This window comes from Cetorhinus maximus, unplaced genomic scaffold (assembly GCF_964194155.1).
Source record: "Cetorhinus maximus unplaced genomic scaffold, sCetMax3.hap1.1 HAP1_SCAFFOLD_2544, whole genome shotgun sequence".
NCBI lineage: Eukaryota > Metazoa > Chordata > Chondrichthyes > Lamniformes > Cetorhinidae > Cetorhinus > Cetorhinus maximus.
In genome coordinates, this window is record NW_027598481.1 from 1 (window position 1) to 11,898 (window position 11,898).

Sequence of the window (11,898 nt, forward strand, 5' to 3'; positions counted from 1 at the left end):
GAGAGAGAGGGAGACAGAGAGAGAGATGGTGAGAGAGATTGAGAGAGAGGGAGACAGAGAGAGAGATGGTGAGAGAGATGGTGAGAGAGAGGGAGACAGAGAGAGAGATGGTGAGAGAGATTGAGAGAGAGGGAGACAGAGAGAGAGATGGTGAGAGAGATTGAGAGAGAGGGAGACAGAGAGAGAGATGGTGAGAGAGATTGAGAGAGAGGGAGACAGAGAGAGAGATGGTGAGAGAGATTGAGAGAGAGGGAGAGAGAGAGAGAGATGGTGAGAGAGATTGAGAGAGGGAGAGAGAGAGAGAGATGGTGAGAGGCGATTGAGAGAGAGGGAGAGAGAGCGAGAGAGATGGTGAGAGAGATTGAGAGAGAGGGAGACAGAGAGAGAAATGGTGAGAGAGATTGAGAGAGAGACAGAGAGAGAGAGGGTGAGAGAGATTGAGAGAGAGGGAGATAGAGAGAGAGATGGTGAGAGAGATTGAGAGAGAGGGACAGAGAGAGAGATGGTGAGAGAGATTGAGAGAGAGGGACAGAGAGAGAGATGGTGAGAGAGATTGAGAGAGAGGGAGACAGAGAGAGAGATGGTGAGAGAGATGGTGAGAGAGGGAGACAGAAAGAGAGATGGTGAGAGAGATTGAGAGAGAGGGGACAGAGAGAGAGATGGTGAGAGAGATTGAGAGAGAGGGAGACAGAGAGAGAGATGGTGAGAGAGAGGGAGACAGAGAGAGAGATGGTGAGAGAGATTGAGAGAGAGGGGAGACAGAGAGAGAGATGGCGAGAGAGATTGAGAGAGAGGGAGACAGAGAGAGAGATGGTGAGAGATTGAGAGAGAGGGAGACAGAGAGAGAGATGGTGAGAGAGATTGTGAGAGAGGGAGAGAGAGAGAGATGGTGAGAGAGATTAAGAGAAAGGGAGACAGAGAGAGAGATGGTGAGAGAGATTGGAGAAAGGGAGACAGAGAGAGAGCTGGTGAGAGAGATTGAGAGAGAGGGAGATAGAGAGAGAGATGGTGAGAGAGAGGGAGACAGAGAGAGACAAAGCGAATGAAAATTATAGAGAAACCAAGAGACAAAAGGATTGAAAAAGAGAGAGACAGTGAGACAGAGAAAGAGAGTTGGGGAGAGAGAGATGGTGAAAGAGATTGATAAAGAGAGAGGCAGAGCGCTGGACATATTGAGAATGTGAGAGAAAGAGAGCGAGGTGGTGAGAGAGATTGAGAGTGATAGAGACAGAGAGAGAGATGGTGAGAGACACAGACAGAGGAAGACAGTGAGCGAGATGGTGAGAGAGATTGTGAGAGAGAGGGAGACAGGGAGAGAGATGGTGAGAGAGATTGAGAGAGAGGGAGACAGAGACAGAGAGAGAGATGGTGAGAGAGGTTGAGAGAGAGGGAGATAGAGAGAGACAGAAAGAGAATGAAAATTATAGAGAAACCGAGAGACAAAAGGTTTGAAAAAGAGAGCGCCAGTCATACAGAGAAAGAGAGATGGGGAGAGAGAGATGGTGAAAGAGATTGATAAAGAGAGAGGCATATTGAATAAGGACATATTGAGAATGTGAGAGAAAGAGAGAGAGGTGGTGAGAGAGATTGAGAGTGATAGAGACAGGGAGAGAGATGGTGAGAGAGATTGAGAGAGAGGGAGACAGAGAGAGAGATGGTGAGAGAGATTGAGAGAGAGAGAGACAGAGAGAGAGATGGTGAGAGAGATTGAGAGAGAGGGAGACAGAGAGAGAGATGGTGAGAGAGATTGAGAGAGAGGGAGACAGAGAGAGAGATTGAGAGAGAGAGAGACAGAGAGAGAGACAGAGAGAGAGATTGAGAGAGAGGGAGAGAGAGAGAGAGATGGTGAGAGAGATTGAGAGTGATAGAAACAGAGAGAGAGATGGTGAGAGAGGGAGACAGAGAGAGAGATGGTGAGAGAGATTGAGAGAGAGGAGACAGATTGAAAGAGAGATGGTGAGAGAGATTGAGAGAGAGGGAGGCAGAGAGAGAGATGGTGAGAGAGATTGAGAGAGAGGGACAGAGAGAGACAGATTGAGAGAGATTGAGAGTGAGAGAGGCAGAGAGAGAGATGGTGAGAGAGCTTGAGAGAGAGGGAGACAGAGAGAGAGATGTTGAGAGAGATTGAGAGAGAGAGGGACAGAGAGAGAGATGGTGAGAGAGATTGAGAGAGAGGGAGAGAGAGAGAGATGGAGAGAGATTGAGAGAGAGAGGGACAGAGAGAGATGGTGAGAGAGATTGTGAGAGAGAGGGAGACAGAGAGAGAGATGGTGAGAGAGATTGAGAGAGAGAGGGAGACAGAGAGAAAGATGATGAGAGAGAGACAGAGAGAGAGATGGTGAGAGAGATTGAGAGAGGGAGCTGGTGAGAGAGATTGAGAGAGAGGGAGACAGAGAGAGAGATGGTAAGAGAGACTGTAAGAGAGAGGGAGTCAGAGAGAGGGATGGTGAGAGAGATTGAGAGAGAGAGAGACAGAGAGAGAGATGGTGAGAGAGATTGAGAGAGAGGGAGACAGAGAGAGAGATGGTGAGAGAGATTGAGAGAGAGGGAGATAGAGAGAGACAGAAAGAATGAAAATTATAGAGAAACCGAGAGACAAAAGGATTGAAAAAGAGAGAGATAGTCAGACAGAGAAAGAGAGATGGGGAGAGAGAGATGGTGAAAGAGATTGTTAAAGAGAGAGGCATATTGAATATGGACATATTGAGAACGTGAGACAAAGAGAGAGAGGTGGTGAGAGAGATTGAGAGTGATAGAGACAGAGAGAGAGATGGCGAGAGACACAGAGAGAGGAAGACAGTGAGAGAGATAAGGAGAGAGAGGGGCAGAGAGAGATGGTGAGAGAGATTGAGAGAGGGAGACAGAGAGAGAGATGGTGAGAGAGATTAAGAGAGAGGGAGACAGAGAGAGAGATGGTAAGAGAGACTGTAAGAGAGAGGGAGTCAGAGAGAGGGATGGTGAGAGAGATTGAGAGAGAGAGAGACAGAGAGAGAGATGGTGAGAGAGATTGAGAGAGAGGGAGACAGAGAGAGAGATGGTGAGAGAGATTGAGAGAGAGGGAGATAGAGAGAGACAGAAAGAATGAAAATTATAGAGAAACCGAGAGACAAAAGGATTGAAAAAGAGAGAGATAGTCAGACAGAGAAAGAGAGATGGGAGAGAGAGATGGTGAAAGAGATTGTTAAAGAGAGAGGCATATTGAATATGGACATATTGAGAACGTGAGACAAAGAGAGAGAGGTGGTGAGAGAGATTGAGAGTGATAGAGACAGAGAGAGAGATGGCGAGAGACACAGAGAGAGGAAGACAGTGAGAGAGATAAGGAGAGAGAGGGGCAGAGAGAGATGGTGAGAGAGATTGAGAGAGGGAGACAGAGAGAGAGATGGTGAGAGAGATTAAGAGAGAGGGAGACAGAGAGAGAGATGGTGAGAGTGGTTGAGAGAGAGAGAGACAGAGAGAGAGATGGTGAGAGAGATTGAGAGAGAGGGAGACAGAGAGAGAGATGGTGAGAGAGATTGTGAGAGAGGGAGACAGAGAGAGAGATGGTGAGAGAGATTGAGAGAGAGGGAGACAGAGAGAGAGATGGTGAGAGAGATTGAGAGAGAGGGAGACAGAGAGAGAGATGGTGAGAGAGATTGAGAGAGAGGGAGAAAGAGATAGAGTTGGTGAGAGAGATTGAGAGAGAGGGAGACAGAGAGAGAGATGGTGAGAGAGATGGTGAGAGAGGGAGACAGAGAGAGAGATGGTGAGAGAGATTGAGAGAGAGGGAGAGAGAGAGAGATGGTGAGAGCGATTGAGAGAGAGGGAGAGAGAGCGAGAGAGATGGTGAGAGAGATTGAGAGAGAGGGAGACAGAGAGAGAGATGGTGAGAGAGATTGAGAGTGAGACAGAGAGAGAGAGGGTGAGAGAGATTGAGAGAGAGGGAGATAGAGAGAGAGATGGTGAGAGAGATTGAGAGAGAGGGACAGAGAGAGAGATGGTGAGAGAGATTGAGAGAGAGGGACAGAGAGAGAGATGGTGAGAGAGATTGAGAGAGAGGGAGACAGAGAGAGAGATGGTGAGAGAGATGGTGAGAGAGGGAGACAGAAAGAGAGATGGTGAGAGAGATTGAGAGAGAGGGGGACAGAGAGAGAGATGGTGAGAGAGATTGAGAGAGAGGGAGACAGAGAGAGAGATGGTGAGAGAGAGGGAGACAGAGAGAGAGATGGTGAGAGAGATTGAGAGAGAGGGGAGACAGAGAGAGAGATGGTGAGAGAGATTGAGAGAGAGGGAGACAGAGAGAGAGATGGTGAGAGAGATTGAGAGAGAGGGAGACAGAGAGAGAGATGGTGAGAGAGATTGTGAGAGAGGGAGAGAGAGAGAGAGATGGTGAGAGAGATTAAGAGAAAGGGAGACAGAGAGAGAGATGGTGAGAGAGATTGAGAGAGGGAGACAGAGAGAGAGCTGGTGAGAGAGATTGAGAGAGAGGGAGATAGAGAGAGAGATGGTGAGAGAGATTGAGAGAGGGAGACAGAGAGAGAGCTGGTGAGAGAGATTGAGAGAGAGGAAGATAGAGAGAGAGATGGTGAGAGAGATTGAGTGAGAGGGAGACAGAGAGAGACAAAGAGAATGAAAATTATAGAGAAACCAAGAGACAAAAGGATTGAAAAAGAGAGAGACAGTGAGACAGAGAAAGGGAGTTGGGGAGAGACAGATGGTGAAAGAGATTGATAAAAAGAGAGGCATATTGAATATGGACATATTGAGAATGTGAGAGAAAGAGAGAGAGGTGGTGAGAGAGATTGAGAGAGAGGGAGACAGAGAGAGAGATGGTGAGAGAGATTGAGAGAGAGGGAGACAGAGAGAGAGATGGTGAGAGAGATTGAGAGAGAGGGAGACAGAGAGAGAGATGGTGAGAGAGATTGAGATAGAGGGAGACAGAGAGAGAGATGGTGAGAGAGATTGACAGAGCGGGCAGGGGGCGGGGCCACACAGAGCGGGCAGGGGGCGGGGTCACACAGGGCGGGCAGGGGGCGGGGTCACACAGGGCGGGCAGGGGGCGGGGTCACACAGGGCGGGCAGGGGGCGGGGTGACACAGTGCGGGCAAGTCGGGGTGACACAGGGCGGGCAGGGGGCCAGGTCACACGGAGCGGACAGGGGGCGGGGGTGACACAGGGCGGGCAGGGGGCGGGGTTACACAGGGCGGGCAGGGGGCGGGGTCACACAGAGCGGGCAGGGGGCGGGGTCACACAGTGCGGGCAGGAGGCGGGGTCACACAGAGCGGGCAGGGGGCGGGGTCACACAGAGTGGGCGGGGTGTTAGGTGCCTGAGATGTTGTTCCACGATATGAACACCTATCTCCATGTCCATTACAAGCCCACCGACTCCCACAGCTACCTCGGCAACAGCTCCTCACACCCCGCTTCCTGTAAGGACTCCATCCCATTCTCTCAGTTCCTTCGCCTGCGTCACATCTGTTCTGATGATGCTACCTTCAAAAACAGTTCCTCTGACATGTCCTCCTTCTTCCTTAACCGAGGTTTTCCACCCACACTGGTTGCCAGGGCCCTCAACTGTGTCTGGCCCATCTCCCGTGCATCCGCCCTCACTCCTTCCTCTTCCTCCCAGAACCATGATTGGGTCCCCCTTGTCCTCACTTATCACCCCACCAGCCTCCGCATTCAAAGGATCATCCTCCGCCATTTCCGCCAACTCCAGCATGATGCCACCACCAAACACATCTTCCCTTCACCGTCCCCCCCCGGCGGCATTCCATAGGGATCATTCCCTCCGTGACACCCTGGTCCACTCCTCCATCACCCCCTACACCTCAACCCTCTCCCACGGCACCTTCCCAGGCAACCGCAGAAGGTGCAACACCTGCCTCTTTACTTCCCCCTCTCCTCACCATCCAAGGGCGCAAACACTCCTTTCAAGTGAGGCAGCATTTCACTAGCACTTCCCTCAATTTAGTCTACTGCATTTGCTGCTCCCAATGCGGTTTCCTCTACATTGGAGAGACCAAACGCAGACTGGGTGACCCGATTTTTGGAACACCTTCAGTCTGTCCCGCAACCATAACCCAGGCCTCCCTGTCGCTTGCCATTTTAACACTCCACCCTGCTCTCATGCCCACATGTCCATCCTTGGCCTGCTGCATTGTTCCAGTGAAGCTCAACACAAACTGGAGGAACAGCACCTCATCTTCCGACTAGGCACTTTACAGCCTTCCGGACTGAATACTGAGTTCAACAAATTCAGATCACGATCTCTCTCCTCCATCCCCACCCCCTTTCCCATCCCCCCCTTTTTCCAATAATTCATCATTTAAAAAATATATATTTCTCTTTCCCACCTATTTTTAATTTATTTCGATATATGGTTTTATCTCCTACCTTTAGCCCATTCTAATCGCTTCCCCCCACCCCACCCCCCACTAGGGCCATCTGCCACTAGCTTGTCCTGCTTTCTACCCTCAATGTCCCTATTAGCACATTCCTTAGATAATATCACCACCCTCAACACCCCTTTGTCCTCTTGTCTGTGACATCTTTGGCAATCTCTTCATTGCCTCCACCTATCACTGGCCCCTCTATCCAGCTCTACCTATCCCACCCCCCGCAAACAGCTGATATTTCACCTCATTTCTCTATTTCCTTAGTTCTGATGAAGCGTCATACGGACTCGAAACGTTAACTATGTTCCTCTCCGCAGAAGCTGCCGGACCTGCTGAGTTTTTCCAGCTATTTTTGTTTCTGTCCGTCTACAGGGGGAGGAGAGACACAGTTTGATCCCAGACTCCTGCAATGACAAACTCCGTCCCCAGGGGGCACTCTGTGTGACCCCGCCCCTGCCCGTGCTGTGTGACCCCCGCCCCCTGCGCGCTCTGTGTAACCCCGCCCCCTGCCCGCTCAGTAGCACCCCGCCCCTGCCCGTTCAGTGTCACCCCGCCCCCTGCGCGCTCTGTCTGACCCCGCCCCCCGCCAGCTCTGTGTGGCCCCGCCCCCTACCCGCTCAGTATCACCCCGCCTCCTGCCCGTTCAGTGTCACCCCGCCCCCTGCCCGCCCGCCCCCTGCACGGTCTGCGTCACCCCGGCCCCCTGCCCGCCACGTATCACCCCGCCCCCTGCACGCTCTGTGTCACCCCGCCCACTGCGCTCACAGTGTAACCCCGCCCCCTGCCCGCCCCGTATCACCCCGCCCCCTGTGCGCACTGTGTGACCCCGCCCCCTGCGCGCTCGAGCGGAGCCGGCAGTTGAAGGGAAGCGCGAGAGGAGCCGGGTGAACAGGGTGACTGAGGGAGTCGGTGAGGCGGGAACGAGGTGATCCTGTGAGTGCGGCCGGGGCAGCATTTACTACTCTTATTACTGATCGTTTTTAATGTCTTATTTTGTGGTTCATCGTTTGTAAGGGACTATATTCTGTAACAGCGAGGAGCAGGGATGAAGGGCCCGAGAGTAATTGATATTATTTGATATTAAGTATCTTCCAAAAGGTTTAATTTAATTTAAAGGGGTCAGTCATGGCAGGAGAGCTCAAAGCCGTGGTGTGCTCATCCTGCTCTATGTGGGAAGCCGGACACGTTTCCAGTGCCCGGGACCAGCCTGTGTGCGGGAAGTGTCTCCAGTTGCAGCTCCTGGAAGCCGGGGATTTGGAGCTGGAGCGGCGGCTGGGGACACGGTGGAGCATCCGCCAGGTGGAGAGTATCGTGGATAGGGACGTATAGAGAGGTGGTCACACCACAGGCTCCATGGTTTGTGTCTGAGGGGGTCTCTCTCCTCCGTTCCTGTCCTGTCTGCTTTCTCTCTCTCTCTCAGATGTGTCTCAGTCTTTCCTCAGACTCGATGTCAGGGCGAAAACTTCCTCAAAACTGTTTCTGCCTCTTGGTTCCATTTCACAAAGACACTTCCCCTGAGATCAGAATGAGAGGCTGGTTGTACTGACTCCAGGGGCAGCAGTCCCTCTCTCTCAATCTCTCTCACCATCTCTCTCTCTGTCTCCCTCTCTCTCAATCTCTCTCACCATCTCTCTCTCTGTCTCCCTCTCTCTCAATCTCTCTCACCATCTCTCTCTCTGTCTCTCTCTCTCACAATCTCTCTCACCATCTCTCTCTCTGTCTCCCTCTCTCAATCTCTCTCACCATCTCTCTCTCTGTCTCCCTCTCTCTCAATCTCTCTCACCATCTCTCTCTCTGTCTCCCTCTCTCTCAATCTCTCTCACCATCTCTCTCTCTGTCTCTCTCTCTCACAATCTCTCTCACCATCTCTCTCTCTGTCTCCCTCTCTCAATCTCTCTCACCATCTCTCTCTCTGTCTCCCTCTCTCAATCTCTCTCACCATCTCCCTCTCTGTCTCCCTCTCTCTCAATCTCTCTCACCATCTCTCTCTCTGTCTCCCTCTCTCTCAATCTCTCTCACCATCTTTCTCTCTGTCTCCCTCTCTCTCAATCTCTCTCACCATCTCTCTCTCTGTCTCCCTCTCTCTCAATCTCTCTCACCATCTCGCTCTCTGTCTCCCTCTCTCTCAATCTCTCTCACCATCTCTATCTCTGTCTCCCTCTCTCTCAATCTCTCTCACCATCTCTCTCTCTGTCTCCCTCTCTCTCACCATCTCTCTCTCTGTATCCCTCTCTCTCAATCTCTCTCACCATCTCTCTCTCTGTCTCCCTCTCTCTCAATCTCTCTCACCATCTCTCTCTCTGACTCTCTCTCTCAGTCTCTCTCACCATCTCTCTCTCTGTCTCCCTCTCTCTCACCATCTCTCTCTCTGTCTCCCTCTCTCTCACCATCTCTTTCTCTGTCTCCCTCTCTCTCAGTCTCACTCACCATCTCTCTCTCTGTCTCCCTCTCTCTCAATCTCTCTCATCATCTCTCTCTCTGTCTCCCTCTCTCTCAATCTCTCTCACCATCTCTCTCTCTGTCTCCCTCTCTCTCAATCTCTCTCACCATCTCTCTCTCTGTCTCCCTCTCTCTCAATCTCTCTCACCATCTCTCTCTCTGTCTCCCTCTCTCTCAATCTCTCTCACCATCTCTCTCTCTGTCCCCCTCTCTCAATCTCTCTCACCATCTCTCTCTCTGACTCTCTCTCTCAGTCTCTCTCACCATCTCCATCTCTGTCTCCCTCTCTCTCACCATCTCTCTCTCTGCCTCCCTCTCTCTCACCATCTCTCTCTCTGACTCTCTCTCTCAGTCTCTCTCACCATCTCTCTCTCTGCCTCCCTCTCTCTCACCATCTCTCTCTCTGCCTCCCTCCCTCACACCATATCTCTCTCTGTCTCCCTCTCTCTCAATCTCTCTCTTCATCTCTCTCTCTTGCTCTCCTTCTCTCTGTCTCTAGTCTAACACCTGACTGTCATACATTGGCATATCCCACCTCTTAACCCATTTTATTACACCTCCCCCAGGTCAACTAACCCACTTTCAATGATGACATGAACCTATGCCTTTAGCTATCAACATTGTGTTTCTGTGGCTTCCTTTTTGCAGCCACGGGTTTGAGCCAACTCCAGCCCCTCCTCTACTCACACCCCTCCCCCCCCCTCCCTCGCCCCCCCTCCCCCGCAAGTTACAGCCCCGGGGGATTCAATCACCCACAGAATTCTGGGCCCTGAGGCACGGTGTCTCAGAGGCAGGTGTGGGTGTTCCTCCCATGTCTGGCAGGACATCATCCTTCATGGAATGGGAGAGCACGTCAGCAGCCGTTCCGGGAAGCAGAGTATAGCTCATGGGGTGTCCGAGCTACAAGAGACTGGTGTAGGATCCCACCTCTGAGACCCAGGCGGTCTGTTGGATGTCACTGCCTAATGAGCAATCGCAGAGACTTAGATGTGCCTGAACAGTCACTGGTTATGAACGTCACTTCAGACAGACACACAAGGCAACAGGCTTTCCCCAGTCTAAGGCATGAGTTTCTCCTCCCCCTCCCTTCACCAGGCGTATCTACCAATTAGGGGCAGGAGCAGGCCACTTGGCCCCTCCAGCCTGCTCCGCCATTCAATACGATCATGGCTGACCTGATTGTGACCTCGCCCCACATTCCTGCCCACCCCCCGATAACCTTTCACCCCCCCCGTCAATCATGAATCCATCTCGCTCAGCCTTAAAAAGATTCAAAGGCTCTGCTTCCACTGCCTGTTGAGGAAGAGAGTTCCAAAGACTCACCACCCTCAGAGAGAAAAAAATCATTCTCCTCCTCTCCCTCTGAATCGGGCGACCCATTATTTTTAAACAGTGACCCCGAATTCTAGATTCAACCCCAAGAGGAAACATCCTCTCCACATCCACCCTCTCAAGACCCCTCAGGATCTTATTTATGTCAATCAAGTCACCGCTCACCCTTCTAAACTCCAGCAGATACGAGCCTAACCTGTCCAACCTTTCCTCCTAAGACAACCTGCCCAATCCTGGTATTAGCCCAGTAAACATTCTCGGAACTGCTCCCAATGCATTTACATCCACCCTTAAATAAGCAGACCAATACCATACACGGTACTCCAGATGTGGTCTCACCAGCGCCCTGTATAACTGAAGCATAACCTCCCTACTTTTGTATTCAATTCCCCCTCACAATAAACGATAATGTTCTATGAGCTTTCCTAATTACCTGCTGTACTTGCAGACTAACCTTTTGCGATTCATGGACTAGGACACCCGGATCCCTCTGCATCTCAGAGCTCTTCAATCTCTCACCATTTAGATAATGTGCTTCTCTTTTATTCTTCCTGCCAAAATGGACAATTCCACACTTTCCCACATTATCCGTCATGTGCCGGGTCTTTGTCATGTGACTCTTACTTCATCATGGGGTGGGCGATACTGTCCCTCCCGTCCCACGTGATAATCCTTTCAACCCCGAGCACCCTCACGTGACAAAAACAATGAAGGCTCTGCAAGGGAAGAGTCACCTCAGAGGGAAGACTGAAGAACATCGACCTTCGGAGCGTGTGGGATGAGAAGGTGATGTGATGGCGTAGTGGTATTTTCACCGGATTGGTAATCCAGTGACCCAGGTTGACGCCCTGGGAAACCTGGTTTCGAATCTCAACCCGGCAGAGGGTGGAATTTGAATTCAATAAAAATCTGGAGATTAAGTGATCATGAAACTATTGGCGATTGTCCTAAGAAACCCATCTGGTTCACTAATGCCCTTGAGGGAAGGAAATCTGCCGCCCTTACCTGGTCTGGCCTACACATGACTCCAGACCCGCAGCAATGGGGTTGACCCTTAAATGCCCTCTGAGCAAGTGCGATTAGGGATGGGCAATAAATGCTGGCCAAGCCAGGGGTGTCCACAGCCCATGAACTAATAAATAAAAACTCAGGGACACTGGCAAAGAGCTGTAATGGAAGTACAATAATTCTCATAATATTAGTGTGATTTATTGTAAAAGTAGGTGAATAGTGGGGTTTGGATCGTTTTTCTGTGTTTAATCGGCTTGGAGTCAGCTGGTCTGGAGGATGAGATCCATGAAAAGAAGCTCGGTTCGAAATGCTCGATAGGTAAACATGGCTGAAAAGTTTTAGAATGTGCGGTGAGGAGAATTTGCATTTTTAGATCAATCAGAGTGGTTTGAATTTCAAAGAGACGGTGGGATGTTTACGCCTCGCCAGAGAAGCGAGGCCCAGCAGTGTGTTTATTTTTCCCAATGGTGACTGATAGTATCAGCACCATAAAGAGATTTCTATTATGAGAAAGGTAAAGTTCCAAAACTTATGGGAACAATGGGATTTACATTGAAAGGGAGAAACGTGTATAAAGGAGAAGAAGCTGTGTGTCATAGAGAAAGGCATTGCAAGATCTCCCAGAAGTGTGAAAAGCCTCCAGTATTTGTGCAATAAGCTGTCTACAGAAACTGAAGCTGGGAAAAGCAACTTTGGATTCTACTATCCAGCGTAATGTGATGAATTGCATGGATCTGTT